Below are 17,139 nucleotides of genomic sequence, written 5' to 3' on the forward strand. Positions count from 1 at the left end.
ATTTTGTTACCACTGCTGCTTCCTTTTTTTGTTGTTGTACAACATGCCAAGTTATGATAGATGGTGGTGAGTAGTACATTATCACTGGGGATTTTGCACTTTTAAAACATCTGACTAATGTCTTGGATCAAGTTGCCCTTCAAATTGAATATACTGGGGCTACTTGTGGCAGCTGCTTGTTTCATAATCCATTAATTTATTTTCAAATAAAAAAATATTGTCACTAGCTTTGCACAAATTGCTCAGTGTCTGGCTAAACATTTTTAAACTACCAGAAGCAATATAATTCTTGTTAACTCAATTTTGCATTGTAAGCATATCAGCTTGTTGAAGGTATGCTGCCAATTAAATCTTGTCTTTATATAACCCCTTGTAGTGCATCCCAAGATGCAGTAGAGTGGTAAATAAAAAATGGGTCATGAGGCTTTTAAAGGTAGGGACGTCGAAGGAGGATGTTCAAGACACCAGAGCATTTTCATTCTGGGCATGCAGGAGGTGGTTGTAGGCACTAATTGGCGTCCACCCCCCATCCCTGAAATAGTTTGGAGGTAGGTGCGGGCTGCCGGGTGTGTACGTGGACAATTTAAAAGGCACATTTTGGTGCTTCAGGACTTTGTTCTAGTAACAAAATAGAAAACAGCCCACGAGCTCATACCCCACATATGACACCCCCCCCCCCCCGGACACTTCTCACGTCCTCTTCATGCCAGCTAATGCCACTTTATGCCAGCTAATGCTTCATGCCCTTCCACCCACTCCCAATGGCCCCACATAGTGTCCGTGTCAACCTATGCACCTTCACCCATCCAGATATCCAGTAGTCTGTTGAAACTACAATGCCCAGTGAAAAACGCTACTCAATTGACGGCACTCTTAGATCTATTTCTCAATTACTCAGTGTTTATTCATGCAATATAAACCAGGCCAGGTGTTTGCTGGTTCTGCTTTTGATATGTTGAAGAGTGGTTGATTGACACTTTTATAGGGATGTCGTAAAAAGAGATTTTTGTAAGAAAATTATGAATAAATAAATTTTTAACTTTTTCACACATTGAAATTTTTCACACATTGTAGGGTTCATGGAATCTGTACAGTGTGTATAGTGGGTAAATGGACATCAACATAGGTTGGCATGGTGGGTATGAGTGGCCATTGTGGGTGGATGGCGGGGAATAGGTTGCCATGGAGGACATGAGTGCCTATTGGGGGTGGATGGAGGGGAGTAGGTTGGCATGTGTGGCCATTGGGGGTGGGTGGAGGGGCATTGACTGAGCATAGATGGTCTGAGGGAACTATGGGGTGTGGGTGGAGGGGCATAGGTTGGTATAGAGTCATGAATTTGCCTTTTCAAAAGGTTTTCTTGCCCAGATTATGATTCATAATACTTCTGAGGGGCATTGAAAAGCTTGCCTGACCCCAAGAAAATTGTGGAGCGCTAGGGGGTGCCTATACCAATGGAACCAACCAGGTGGGGGACTAGCCCATACTACTTAACCCATGCTAAATAAAAATTGGAGAATCTCGCTCTTTGAATTCAGATGTGACAGAAGCATAATACGGTTTTTGGTGACAGTGGGAATGTGCTTTTCACAGACCAGTGATAGGTTTCTTCACTCAAACATGACAAAATCTTTTGTAAATAGTTAATTTTGTTCAGGAGTTTTCACACCGTAAATAGGGGAAGCTTCAGCTGAGGACATTTCACGAACTCTTGTAGAAAGCGGCATCGTCAGAGCAGACGTGGGAATAGAAGTTGAGTCCTTGCAGTTCATCAGCTCCTTGCACGTGCTGTTGAAGGGGGAGAGATGTTTAAGAATTTGACTTGCAGTAGTGAAATGAAGCTGGGGATTTTCGTATGTGATCTTGGATGACTCAGTAAGCGTTTTTGGTGTCCAGAAAGAATTGGCAGTGCTTTTATATGATCCATTTAGATCTGGTGATTAATAATAATAACCAGTTGTTTATCACACTTGGTTAAGCATCTCTTGGACTTAAGGAGTGGTGGTGAGAGTCTCTTGTGAATGATATGATAATACCCAACTATCCATCATCATTCTGCCCACCTAGCCTCTAACCCACTGGACCTTCCTCCAAGTCTCCGTGCTGGCCTAACCCTAAATCTTTTATCTTTCACTTTCTTTCCTATCTCCCTTCACGCTCTCTCGAAGCTCATCTTGTCCGTGTAACCCACCTTCTGCTCTCCCAACCTGATTTCCACTGAACTACTGAGCACCCAACTTCCTTTCCTGGCTTCCATGTTAGCTGATATTGTTAGCAGTTCTCATTCCTTTGGTTTTGCCCCTCTCCTTCACGTCTGCTCTAAAAACTAACACTTGACATCTCTCCCTTCCCCTTGAACATGTTTTGACTCCTAAATTTGTGGCTGTTTCCCAGAGCTCTGAATGCGTTCGAATAGCTTTCCAATGCTGTCACCATACCAAAGCAGCTCATATCAAGGTCACAAATGACATCCTATGTAACACTGACAAAGGCAACCTAATCTTTCCCTGTCCTCCTTGATCTTTCAGCTGGATTTTTGTGTTCTAGATTCATGAATTTGAACCCATGGCCTTCTGACTCATGAGATAATACTAACTGAAACATGGCTGAAAGTTTCTTGTCTTAAAATGTTGACTTGCCTGTTTGCTCCACAAATGCTACATGACTTGTTTTCAGCATTTTCTGCTTTTCATACCGATGTCAAATGGTGTTTTTGAACTGGCTAAAGTTAGCACTTTTGGAGTTAAATTGGAATCACTTTCCCCACACATTGATATCAGCAGTCAATTCCCAATTTAAATTTTAATTGTTGAAGCTTTCTGCATTTTAAATTTGTTTTACTGTTAAACGTCAATTATCAAGGGTTATGGGGTTGCTTGTCTTTCACACATGTGCTCTTTGTGTGAGAGAAAATAGATCAATTCTCCATGATCAACTAAAGCTGATTCAAAAATTATACTCAAAATTGATCAGCTCAGTTGTCTGCAGGACCCTTGATTTCTGATGGGCTTGAATGACTAGGGATAGAGTTAATGGAACATTAATATATGCATGATAAAAGCAAATTAATGCGGATGCTGGAATCTGAAACAAAAACAGAAAATGCTGGAAAATCTCAGCAGGTATGATTGCATCTGTGGAGAGAACAGCGCTCGCATTTCAAGTCTGGATGACTCCTCGTAAGAGCTCATAGATGCTGTCAGACCTGCTGAGATTTTCCAGCATTTTCTGGGTTTTGATTAATATATGCATGCAATAATAGATGAACCGTTTATATTCCAAGTCAGCAATAAATATTAATATGTTGCCAATCTGGGGTTTATATGCTATAAAATTGTTTGATACACAAGAGACAAGATCCTATTATTGCAGTAAATAAAATGGCAGTCTGTGGAACCAGCGTTTGCTCACGAAAACTGACTGCATAGCAGATTATCAGGAAACTACAGTAGTAATTACAGTCTAGAATGGGTAGCTACGTGGCTAAGAAAGTTTAATGCTTGTAAAACATATTAAATCAGATTTTTCTGCAAGAATAAGAAATGGAAATATATCTTCAATTGAAGCAAAATGTTGTAGATGCACTTAGATCTGTAGTGATCACACACACTTATCTTGAGCAATATTATTTTCTGATAACATTGCCATCTTGGAGAAGGTCATTTACTGATATACTTTAGCATTACTGCCATGTAATCTTGGTACCAAATGTATTTCTACAGAAAGTTAACATTTTACTAGAGAGAAAACGAGAGGGCATTGGTTTAAGGCGAGAGGGGAAAGATTTCACACCTAGGGTGCTGTCAGTGGAGGTGGTAGAGGCAACTTTTAAAAGACGCTTGGACAGGTACATGGAAAGGAAAGGTTTAGAGGGATATGGGCCATGGCCTCCTTCTGCACTGTAGGGATTGTATGATTCTATTGTATGAAAATCCGGCAAATGGAACTAGTTCAATTTAGGAAACCTGGTTGGCATGGACAGGTTGAGAGCCAAAGGGCCTATTTCTGTGCTGTATATCTCTATGGACTCCATTGGGATGCTTAGTTAAGATAGATATTTTAAGTAGATATATAGATATTTTGAACTCTTACATATTTACATACTCTTGCTGTAATGTTTCAGCAAAATCTTGCTCAAAATATCTTGAATTTTGAGAGAGAAATTGGTACACTTCAAGAATTATAACTTCACAAAGGATCTTATGTTCCCCATGATTTGATGTATTATGAGGTAATAATGTTTCCTCAATTTAAGAAAAACTCACTTCTGTTTTAGTTGATTGCTTTTATTATATTACACTGTCTGCTTGGCTCAGTTATAAGATTTCTGATCATTGAAGCTGCTATAACTTGGGCATGTAATCTGGGCTGACACTTGCATTGAACCATCAGAGACCGTTTTTAGATGAGCTATTGGCAATTTTAAAAATGAAACCAAAGGACTAAATGGGAAATTAAACCAAGCTCGGGTAGAAGTTGCAAGTTATAGAGTAGTGTTAAAGCAGGAGAGCAAAATCATTCATTGTTTGACCTTCTGTGTTGAAGAAGACCATCTTCATTTGTCATCCAGGTGTTGGGTTCTGAGTGCGAAGGTGACTGAGTTCTATCTCGGCACGAAAGGTTCTTGCGCAATGAGGACAGGAAAATGAGGCTTGCAGGTAATTGGAGGCACTGTTCTCATGGTTTATCCATGCCTTGCGCTTGTTCTGGGCTGACACTATCCATTGCTGCTAAGACGCTGATGTGCTGTTGGAAATTGCAGTCTTCAGGCTGAGCGATCCTGGGCAAGGATCTCCCATGATGCAGTATCAATTTTAAAGTCTTTGAGAGAGGCTTTCAGTGTATCCTTGAAACGTTTCTTCAGAGAATACACTGAAAACCTGCTCCTTACTGCAGTTCAATGTAGATTCACTTAGGGAGTCGATTGTCAGGCATTCGGGTGACATGTCCAGCCCATCGGGTCAGTTTTTGTCATAACATTGAGAAAATGCTAACCAGCTGTCTCTCCGGAGGACCTCTGTGTCTGGTACTTTGTTTTGCCACTTGATGTTGAATAGCTTGTGGAGGCAGCAAAGATGGAAGTGACTGATTTTCTTTGCATGCCATTGGTAGACAGTCCAGGTCTTACTCCTAAAATTTATTTCTTTTGTGTCACAAGTCGGTTTACGTTAACACTGATGTGAAGAAACTGAAAATCCCGAGTCTCACAATCCCGCATCTGTTCGGATACACTGAGGGAGAATTTAGCATGACCAATGCATCTAACTATCATGTCTTTCGGACTGTGGGAGGAAACTGGAGCACCTGTAGGAAACCCACGCAGACATGGGGAGAACATGCAGACTCCGCACAGACAGTGACCTAAGCTGGGTATCGAACCCAGGTCCCTGGCACTGAGAGGCAGCAGTGCTTGCCACCGTGCTGCCCCTGTAGGGAAGAGTGGAGCGAACAATTGCTCAGTAGACCTTGAGTGTAGTTTTTAGGCTCACCCCTCTACATTCCCATACTGGATAGCGAAGTCTTTTGAAGGACACTGGCCTTGGCAACTCTGGCATCTGTCTTGTCATCAATATGAACACAGCATGAGAGAGTGCTGCCTAGATTGGTTAACTTATCCACAGGGGTCAGCTTCTGATTGTTTACCATCATTGTTGGCTCTTAATAGATAGTAACATGAGAAATGAGGGTCAGAGAATGGCAGGAAGGGAAAGAGAGAAAAAAAAGCCCAAGAATCCACCAACAGTCAAGAATAGATGTTACAAAGATGGAATTAGAAACACAAACAGATCAGCCATGATTTTATTGAATGGCAGAGCAGGCTTGAGGGGCCAAATTGCTGCCCTTCTCCTAGTTTGTATGTTGTACTTGTGGTCGAATGTGGTAACCTACAGTTCAATAAAGGCAAAGCCAACAATAATTGTAAATGCCAAGAAAATGTCATGCTGCAAGATTTAATTTTGTTATTTTGATTTTAATGCTTTTTGGGATGTTACAAGAAATATTGAAATTGTGGCATTTCAGTCCCAAAAAAATTTAAAAATTAGAGCTTTTTTCCCTGTGTCCAAGTTACGTGCAATATCCCCTGAATTCTAGTTTGTTGTTGATGACTCACCTGTCCTTCCGAATTCCTATGAAAATACAGTTTCGCTGCCATAGCAGCACAACACAAAAATTGCTGATTTTTCAGTTATTTCTACTTCTGCTTGCAGTATAAATATTCTGCAGAAATGATCAAAAAACATGGCTGCACTCATTAAGTGGTTGAAGATCACTTCTATGTGAAAACAAAGTATCTCTGCTGCTGACTTAAAGTAGGTCTTCCTCAGTAATTCAGTAAAATACTGACTTAAGGAAAATATCTTGAAGGATCTTAGATTGAAAAGAAACATTGGATGCTGATCAAAGAGTAAGGGACCATGCGGAGAGTTAAATATAATCATGCCTTTAATTCTTGGATCTTTGCATTATGGAGTCATGTACTGTTGATTGACCAAAGATGTGTGGGTTAGGTCGATTGGACATGCCAGATTGTCCATTGTGTCCCGGCATGTGTAGGTCAGAGGGAATAGCGGGATAAATTTGTGGGGATAGGGCCTGGGATGGGATTGTTGTCAGTGCAGACTTGATGGGCCGAATGGCCTCCTTCTGCACTGTGGGGTTTCTATGATTCTATGATCCCTGCTGTGGGTGTGTTGCAATTTAACATGACAGTGCTATTGGGAATCTGTTCTATAAAATTATGAAAAGGTATTTGAAATGGACTATGATGGGACAAGCAGGCACGCAATGAGTGCTTGGGCAAAAATCCAAATTGGGTGTTCAAATCATTCGTTTAGCTTCCTTTAAAGCATGGCATAAGTTTCAATGAATATGGATATGCTTGTATTCTTATAACAAGGGATTTGACAATGCCTCAGTGGGCATTCCATGACAATATACTGAGGGGAGAGGTAAGTTAGACCAGCTCACCCACTAATGCCTCATGTTCAATTGTGGCTTCTTGAGGCTTACCTGATTGCTTTCAGAATTGGCGTTGAGATTTTGTTTTCCTGAAATTGACCACTGTTCTGCTATTTTCAATCATTAACATTGCCCGAGGTTGGGAAGCTTATGAAGTTACATTGTCTAGGTGATGAGGTAGCATTTGATAGGACTAATTGTTTTTTAAAAATATTTTTACTTTAGATATTATAAAATGCCATGGCGCACAGGCCATTCTCTACCAATGGCTAAGCAAACTAAATTGATAATTTCCCTATCTACTTCAGTTGAAGTAAACCGTCAAGGTTCCTGTGAAGCAAAATATCTCTGAAATTGCTTAATTTTGGATTGTGTCATTTTATGTCTCTCTTGATCAATTTGTAATCGTGTATCTTAATGTAAGTTGCCAACTATATAATTTGGAGTGGCATACACTACAAATGAAGCTCAGTTGCAATGTTATTATAGTGTGTCTAATAATTTTGCTTTGATTTCAGCTTCATGTGTACAATAGGTTATAGTTACATGCAACAATTTGAAACTTCATTGGTACTCTATGTACCATTCCAAAACAAATTTTCAAAGATTTATTTTTCTTTGTGTGATTGTGTTTGCATACAATGTGTTAAATTTTCAAATTCAATCATTTTGTCTACTGAACAGGGAATATTTCGTACCTAGCGTATTGCTGTCATTGTTTACTGGCACAGATGGATAGCCTGGCAGACTGTTGAAGCATTACAGAGACTTAAGTATTGGATTGGCGTAAAACAGCTCAATGAGGTCAGTAAACTGATGGTAGGGATCTGTGGGGGTAGAATAAAATCATTTTAATTCTTCAATATGCATGGTATCTAGGAAGCTTATGATTCAGATTAAAGAATCTGATGTTTTCAGGAGATTTTTGGTTTGGAGGATCAAATGTAAAATAATCATCTCCTTGTTTTGTCTTTGAAAGTGATGCATGCAACATTTTTTTAACTTGCACTAACAAGTAATGTTAACTACTGTTGTGTTTTTTGAATTTCTATGAGTTGCACGTGAAACTTCAAGAGATGGATTGCAAACTTTCTGTTATGTTTCTGTTTGTAGTACAAATTAGAAAAAATAGAAGTTAATGTTTTTCTTATTTGGTTCTAAATTTCATTGTTGTCTCAACCGATTTTGGCATTTTTTTCAGTTCAGGAAGACATAGTTGCACATTCTTTGTTTAGACGTTAGTTCTGTTCCAGCATTTTTATAGGAAAATAAGATTGGGGTGGTTGAGTACACTCATTTAACACAGTTTGGAGGCATCTGTGCAGTTTGGCTGCTTGGGAATATTGAGGGCATTGACTTCGTTGAATGGTATCTTGCAATTGGTTCACTGCCTTCTGAGAGATGTTGTAGTGTTCAATCAGATGGAAGACAACTCGGCCGTTCAGTTGTGTTTGGAGTTACCTTGCTCAATTTGTAGGGAATGGTCTGTTGGGGATGTCAAGGACTTGAGATTGCAGATGGGCTCTGGTCTGCTACTTAGTTTCCAGTTCTGATTGGAGTTTCTGCATTACTATTTAAGCTCAGTGCATGTGTCAGAGGTGTTTTGCAACATTTGTTATGGAAACAGTTGCAATTTGCTATTTGGGATTCAACATCTTGTGCTGTGCTTAACAAATGGACTGGGTTGAATGCTGCATGGAGGACTTGTGCATTTGATGGACCTGATGTGCACAAATCCTAATTGGTACTAATCAAGAATCCAATTTATTCTCTGTGAGCTTATGCTTTGTTGCCCAGAGTCACTGAATGGTGGACCAATGTTATTCTCTGACTCAGTTGGAAGTGGGCTTGCTTGATGATTCTTCAAAGTCCACCTCCAACAATGGAACAACCAATGCCAGATTCCAGTAGAAGCTGGGTTACATCCACTTTGGGCTGTAGTGTTTATGACACACATGCCAGACAGTGGTCATCTCCAACAAAAAAGTGCCACCACTCCTTCCTTTGCCGTTAGTGTCAAAGTGACCAACCAATCCCCTGCCATCAGGATCTTGGTGGTGGGGGAGGGGTGAGAAGGGCTGGTCTGCACTCTTTCAAAGCATAACTGTATCATATCTACACTGTTGCAACAATAACAGAGCAGAAGCCAAGTATCTGACCAGTCGCTCACTTCTTGACTCCTCAGTATATCTCCATCATCTACAATGCTCAGATTAGGCCTTTAATGCAATACTTACACTCACCACCATGGATGCAACTAGACCAACCCTCAAAGCTTAACATCGTTCAGGACAAAGCAATCTATTTGATTGGTGTCTTTGATATTAAACTCAATATTTACTACTTCTACCATCAGCACTTTTTAGAACAACATAGTCACCTGCACGCGCCCCTTTAAATTACAGCTATTCCTGATCTGTATTTTTTACAGCCATTTATCTTTCGAGGCTGCTTCTGCAAGTGGTTGACGATCATCATTAAGGAACAGGATCAGGATAGATTGTCAGTTCCCTACTGTCAAGTTACTTGGTTGCATACATTGTCCAACGTTTCTACGTGAAAAATGATCATTTGAAAGCCAACAGCCCTGTTTCACATAGTACCTTGTCCCCAAAACTATATTTCAGCATCTGTCACTGTTGACAAGAGAGAAACAGAATGTAACACTGGAGAATCAAATACATGATTCTTGTGAGTTTTGTAGGATCTTGGTGTATGGGGATTTATGAAATGTTTGTGTTGAAGTTCTTCTGTGTAACAATTATTAAGTATTCAGTGGCATATTCTAGGCTTACTATTTGAACTACTTTTAAAATTGTGAGACCAACTGATAATTTTTTTTTCAAAATGCAACTTAATTTTAACCATGTTGTATTGGTTATTTTAATTTTGTGGCTTGAGTATTTTTATGTTGTTATGGTTCAGGTCAGAAACTCCAAAGAGTTTTATGGAGCCTGCCTGCATCATAAGTTTTGCCTCTCGAATTTGGCTAGAATAAGCATGATATGTTTCACTTCAGGTATAATTCAAATGACCCACTAGGGAGCTTTTATCAAAGTTTATTTAAGAATATAGTTAATATGTATAGTAAAAATATAGCAAGAACTTTTATCAATTACAAACAGGAAACAGAACAACCACTATAATGTATAACCCTTAACAAATATATCTAATGTGTTCCAATCAAACCAATCCCGTAGGCAAAAGACCCTTTTCACAGATTTAACACAGCAGAGACTTATGCTCATGTGATACGGGACTTGAGACCTTTGGATGAAGTCTGCAGTTCTCTGGATAGACTCAAAACAGTTTGAAGTCAGAACAGCTTCCTAAAACACCAAGGACTCTAGGCAAGCCACCAACAACAGATTCCCCCTCCAGAAAGGCAAGACATTGCTTTCAGATTACTGGCAGAATTTCCAAAACCAGGGAGAGGGAGACTGTTCAGCTTGATGCCTACTCTAAAACTAAAACTCAAACTGCAGCTCCAAACTGAAAATGAAAACAATCTCATATACCTGACCTGTCAACCAATCCTAACAATGCAGAGTCATAAACATTCCAGTAAAAATAAGCAAACCCCTGTTTAAGCAGCAAAAGAAGACTCTCATAGACAGCCCGGCAACAATGAGAAAAACAAACTGAAAAAGTTTGCTTACAACTGCAGAGTACAGGATTTTAAAAAACACCTTCTGCAAGGTACACCAATGTCACAATGTTTTTATCTGAATTAATGTTCTGGATTAAGACTGTAGTTGAAATGCTCAAATAAAGTCTGGAAGTCACTTGAGCTTTGATCAAGACAACTGATAATCTTTTATTTTGCAATGTTATTGCTTCAAACTGTTGAGTATTAATTTGTCAGTCAGCATGGAAGAAATTTGATCTGTAAGAGTGTTTTTCCGGGACTTGAATGCACCTTTTCAGATTATGCCTCTGGAGCCTCTTGGAATATTTTTTCTGCTTGAGTGGCACTAGTTGAGTGCAGATACTTAAGAGTACGCAGTTGGGTTGAATAATTTTATTTGAAGATTCTTACATAACTAAGAAATGTGGAATTTATGCTGGATTTGAATTTAGCTGGGTTTTCTGATGAGGGAAGAAGTAATTGAGAACAATACTGGAACTACAAAATTCTGTCTTTCAGCCCGACTGCATTTGTCCAGACTGACTTTTAATATGGTCTGTTTTTAAGACACTGGCTAAATTGAAGTGTGGCTTTGCACTGCCAGATCAAATTTATATAAATTTAATTTTGTAGTGTAAATGGTATGCGACATAAGTTGTCGACATACCTGACATAGAATTCTTATTATCTTGGTCAACAAAGAGTTTGGATGTGAACAGATACCTAAACACAGCCAAGGGTATATTGTGGCTGCCATTAATCTGTATTTATGAAGGTTTATCTTGTGCTTCTCAGATTGATGAATTTGTGGAGTTTTGTTCTACACTAATATCAGAGATTAGGCTTTCCTCACAGGCACTAGAGCAGATTGTCTTCATTCTAGTTGTTTATATTAGAACATGCATTCAGCTGTAGTATAATTATTCACATAGAAAATTGTGGGGGGTTTTATAGGTCACTGCAGTGCTTTGTCCTGTGCAAAATGTGTGCAGCAGACTGATCTGTGTATACTATTAGGTAAGCAAAGTTCTTTGTCTCAGCTTCCTATATCCTTTGTATTTGGTATTATAAAAACAAAATATTTTTTCTTTATTAACCTGGTGGTATGTTGCAGTGTGGAGGTTCTGGTTAGATTTGTGCTGCATCTTTATTTTCAAACTACAGTTAAGTGTGTGTTGTAATCGTAGATGGAATATTATATCAAAGCTATAACATGAAGTCATATAAATTGGCAGAACGATTGTACAGTCCATGTAGCACTTTTTATATTTTTTAAACATGGATTATTAATGTATTCATGAACAAAATACAGTTAAATTTTTAAAATTCATAATTCAATCCCTATAGAATAATCTTGCCAAAGACCTGTTTTAAAATCGAGTTGGCTTTGGGAGTTGTGTGGAATGAGAATTTTAATACAGGTATCTGTGCATTCGACCTAATAATCAAGTGAACTTACTTTCTGCCTGAATTTGAATATTTATCATTATAACAACTCAATGAAGTACATACTTTATCTGTAAATCTAGTAGACATTCTTCAAATAGAGTATTCTCACTTTGTTGTGAAGGATATTTTCAGATGAGGTGAATTTACTCTGATTTTTGAAAAAAGACTTGCTGATTTCCTTATTTATTTTGCTGCTTGTTTTCCAGAAATAACGCTTAAGTGCATGCTGGTTGTCATGATTTTGGAATACAAGACCCCACAATTTAATTTAAAATTGTACAACAAAGAGTAAAGAGAACATGCAAGTTGTTCTTCAGGATTCACATAAAATATTTGTGTTCTTGAGTGTCTCGTTTTATAATTATTTTTGTTGAAAAAGTCTCCTGTAAATTTGTTCCATCAGGTTTCCCCATATTTCCCTGTGAAAATATTTCATTTTTACCTTCAATAAAGGGAATTGTGATTATTAAAAGGGCTACATTAGGCAAACTCATGGCAGTATCTGACTGTCAAGATATACGACAAAAGTATTGTAATATGATTTAATAGACAACTAACTCCCCCACCAACCCTTCTGAATCTTTCCCGACCCCCCCACCCCACAAAAGAAATGTTGTTGTACTGAGAACTCCTTTAATGGATTGAATAAACCAGTGTGAACTAGTGGCGATAGTTCACTGGATTAACAGAACACTCAAAAATGTTTATTGAACCTATTAATTGAGTTCTCAATACTAAAAAGATTTTTTTGTGGGAGGGGATAGGAGCAGATCCTGAAGAGGATGGTGGGGTGGGGGCTTCAGCGAAACCCATAATCCTCTGAAAGAATAATTTTTAAAAAAAAATAGTTTTAGTATTGGCGACCATGGAGCTATCATTGTTGTAAAAACAATGTTCTTTATGGGAGGCAATATACCCTCCTTACTTGGTCTGGCTTACAGATGATCCCAGATTCATAGCTATGTCGTTGATTCTTAAACGTCCTCAAATGGCTTAGCAAGCCCCTCAGTTCAAGGGTAGTTAGGGATGGGCAACAAATGCTAGCCTCATCAGTGATGTCCACATCCCATGAAAGAATAAATGCAAATTAGTTGCCTTAATAGGTTTGCCAACTTTGGCTGGACATATTCTGAGATAGCAACACATCACTTTCAACTGCCCCTTTGTGAGACTCCTGCCATTGGTCAGCCAACATGTCAATCATCACAGAGCCACGCCTTCCCAAGTCTTTTCAAAGTGAGCCGGTTTTGACTGTTGAAGCATGGGCATGCAATTAGCAAATGGGTTTCAACACATGTCGTGTGAGGTATTACCTTCTAGCAAGAAAATAAGGAGATCATGTTACTCTGGAAATAAAAATCTAGAGAAGCAAAGCAGTTTGGTAGTATAAAGATACAAGTCACTAAGAGTGGCAGTGCAGGTTCATAAGCCATTTAAAAAGGTAAGCCAGGCATTAGGAGTTAGTTCCAGAGGGATAGAACTGAAAAATAGAATAGTTATGCTAAACTTTTACTGAAATATGGCTAGACCAGATTGGCAGCATTGTGTACAGTTCTGGTCGCTAAATAATTCAACAGATATAGGAGCACCGTAGCTATGGGAATAGATTGGAGAGGTTGAGATTGTTTTTCTTTGACAAAAGAAGGCTAAGGCGAGACTTGACAGAGGTATTCAAGATCCTGAGTGGTATTTACCAGTAAATGGTGAGGAATTGTTCCGTCTCAAGAGCATCAAGAACTAGGGGCACAAATTCAAAATAATTGGCAAAAGGACAAAGGCGATATGAGGAAAAGGTTTTTCACTTAGAGAGTGTTTGGAGAGTGGAGCAAACTTCCTAAGAGGGTGGTGGAGGCAAGTTTGATAGTTATTCAAAGGGGAATTGGATCGCTATCTGAAAAGAGAGAATGTGCAAGGTTATGGGGATAAGGCAGGGGAATAGGGCTAGGTAGAATGCTGTTTCAGAGAGCCATTGCAGATTCAATAGGCTGAATAACCACCTTCTTCACTGTAAAGATTCTGTGAGGTTGCCAAAAAATGTACAATGTTACCAGAAATGTGAGGTTATACTTATCAGGAAAGCATGAACAGGTTGGGTCTCTTAAAAAGGGAACACTTTAGAAATGACCTAATAAAAGTCTTCAAAACAGTGAAAGGTTTTGGTAGAGTTTCAACGTGGGAAAGGGCAAAACTGGAGGCTATCAATATGTGAATCACAAGAAGTCAAATAAGGAATTGAGATCAAACTTCCTTACCCAGACAATAGTAAGAATGTCAGACTTAGTATCGTAAGAAGTTTAACAACACCAGGTTAAAGCCACACAAGCTTTCGGAGCTCCAAGCCCCTTCTTCAGGTGAGTGGGAATTCTGTTCACAAACAGAGCATATAAAGACACAAACTCAATTTACATGAATAATGGTTGGAATGCGAATACTTACAACTAATCAAGTCTTTAAGAAACAAAACAATGTGAGTGGAGAGAGCATCAAGACAGGCTAAAAAGATGTGTATTGTCTCCAGACAAGACAGCCAGTGAAACTCTGCAGGTCTAGGCAACTGTGGGGGTTACAAATAGTGTGACATGAACCCAATATCCCGGTTGAGGCCGTCCTCGTGTGTGCGGAACTTGGCTATCCCAGTCCAACGCCGGCATCTCCACATCAGACTTAGTATCACCAGAGGGTGGTTGTGACGAATAGTAAAGATGCATTTAAGGGGAAGCTTAATAAGCATCCAAGAGAGAAGTGAATAGAAGGTGATGTTGAAAAAGTTAGATATGGGAGGATACTGGAGTGAGGTATAAAAGCTGATTACTGGTCGGGCAAAATGACCCATTCAATGATTCTATGTAGTGTGTTTAAATTGGGAGAAATTTTACAGTCACTTGACAAGCATGAACTGATAGAGAGCGAACATGGATTTAAGGGCAAATTGTGGTTGACTAACTTGATTGAGTTTTTTGGCGAGGTAACAGGGCAGTGGATGAGGACAGTGCATTTGATTTCATGTGGATTTTTCAAAAGACATTTCATAAAGTACCACATAATAGGCTTGTTAGCAAAATTGAAGTCCATGGAATTGATTAAAAGGGGCATTAACAACACGAATATAAAATTGGCAAAAAAACAGAAGGCTGAGAGATAGACAAGAGTTGTGGTGAATGGCAGTCCTTTTAGACTGGAGGGAGGTTTACAGCGGTGTTTTCCAGGATTAGTACTAGAAATGCTGCTGTTTGTCATATACATTAATGACTTAAAGGTATGGGGTACAGTTTTGAAAATCACTGATGACTGGAAACTTGGAAATGTAATGAGACCATAATATATAGGAGCAGAATTAGGCCATTTGGCCCATTGAGTCTGGTCTGCCATTCAATCATGGTTGATATGTTTCTCAACCTCATTCTCTCATCTTTTCCCCATAACTTTTGATCCCCTTACCAATTAAAAACCTAGCTATCTCTCTCTCAAGTGCACTCAATGACTTGGCCTCTGTGGCAATGAATTTCATAGATTCACCATTCTCTGGCTGAAGATATTCCTCCTTATCTCAGTTCTAAAGGGTCATCTCTTTACTCTGAGACTGTGCCCTTGGATCCTAGTCTCTCCTACTAATAGAAACATCTTCCCCAGATCCACCCTATCCAGGCAATGAGAAAGTTAGTAAGCAATTAGTAGATTCCAATAGGACATAGGTTAGCAGACACTTGTAGATGAAAATCAAAGCAAAAATGTGTCTGATGATGCTATACATTTTAGTAGGAAGGATAAGGAGAGACATTACAAGATAAATGGTACAGATTGAAAGAGTTTGCAGGAACGGAGAGAAATGCAAATTTTTGTTTGCATACAAATCTTTGAAGGTGGCAAGACAGGCTACAAGGTAGCTCATAAAGCTTGTGGAAATATGGATTTTATATATAGACACACAATACAAAAGCCAGAAAGTGATGTTAAACCTTTATAAGGTGCTAGGTCAGCCTCAGCTAGAGTATTGTGTTCAATTCTGGGTACCACGCTCCAGGTAGGACATGAAGGCTTAAGCAAAAGTACTGAACATTTACTAGATTTACTAGAATAGTTCCAGGGATGAGTGATTGCAGTTGGGTTGCTCGCCTGGAGTGGATGAAGTTTTTCTCCTTGGAGCAGAAAAGTTAAGGAGGGATTTGATGGAGGTGTTTAAAATCATGAAGGGTTTGGAGTTAGTAAGTAAAGAGAAACTGTTTCCAGCAGTTGATGGGTCAATAACTAGAGTACGCAGATTTGGGGTCAGTGCTTCCAAAACCTTTTCTTGGCGTGATCCTATTTTAGCGTCCCAGACTTCGTGTGACCCCAGAGTGAAAATGTGGAGAGTATGAGAATTGTTGAGGTAGCCTTCAGCTGCTGAGTGAGCTGTATATGGGCAGAGTTCCTTCACTTAATTCCAATGTATTATTTTTCTTCTTGCAGTGGACAAAAATGCTTTTAATGCCACAAATAAAAATTGTTTACTTTCGAAATTAAATGTACAGCTATCCTTTTTTTTGCTTGCAGTGCAGTTTTTTTGTAATGATTGGCTATGATTAGTAAGTCTGATCCAGTAAGCTTGACGCAATCACTGTACAACTCTGCAAATGTTTAGCCTACCGACACACAGCAGTTCTGAGTAAGTCTTATCAACAGTACCCTCTGTAAACCTAGTTTGATTAAAACACTTGTCTTTTCACAGCCTTTTTTGCTGCAGGAATCAGGCCTCATGAATCTATCCATTAGGCCATGCCTATCAATAGACAAAAATGCAAGGATTTAAATGGACCTTGCAGTTGTTCACATTCTGTCCGAGCTCCAAGGCAGTCATTCCTGCTTAGGAGTTTGCAACCCCAAAATTGTCAGTGGGATCATGACCCAGAGTTTGGGAAGCCCCACCTTCTAGCACACAAAACGAATTGGCACATAACGTCTCATAGAAACACAGAAAAAAGGAGCAGGAGGAGGCCATTCAATCCTTCAAGCTTGCTACATCATTCATTACAATCATTACTGATCATCCAACTCAAAAGCCTGATCGCGCCTTTTTCCCGTATCCTTTGATCCCCTTCACTCCTGGTGCTATATCTGTTTCTTGA

General features: G+C 39.2%; 1 protein-coding gene across 7 annotated transcripts in view; it reads left to right on the forward strand.

Annotated features, from left to right (window-relative positions):
* Positions 1-17,139, forward strand: part of LOC144500698 (signal transducer and activator of transcription 5B-like) — a 152,233-nt gene that overhangs the window by 63,132 nt on the left and 71,962 nt on the right. For 5 of the 7 annotated variants that reach the window (XM_078224028.1, XM_078224025.1, XM_078224026.1 and 2 more), the window contains one exon: positions 7,645-7,764. The exons of the other annotated variants lie outside the window; for them this stretch is intronic. The gene's annotated coding sequence lies outside the window, so the exon portion shown is untranslated. The remainder of the gene's footprint in view (positions 1-7,644; positions 7,765-17,139) is intronic. 7 annotated transcript variants of the gene reach the window in all.

This window comes from Mustelus asterias, chromosome 11 (assembly GCF_964213995.1).
Source record: "Mustelus asterias chromosome 11, sMusAst1.hap1.1, whole genome shotgun sequence".
Taxonomy (NCBI): Eukaryota; Metazoa; Chordata; class Chondrichthyes; order Carcharhiniformes; family Triakidae; genus Mustelus; species Mustelus asterias.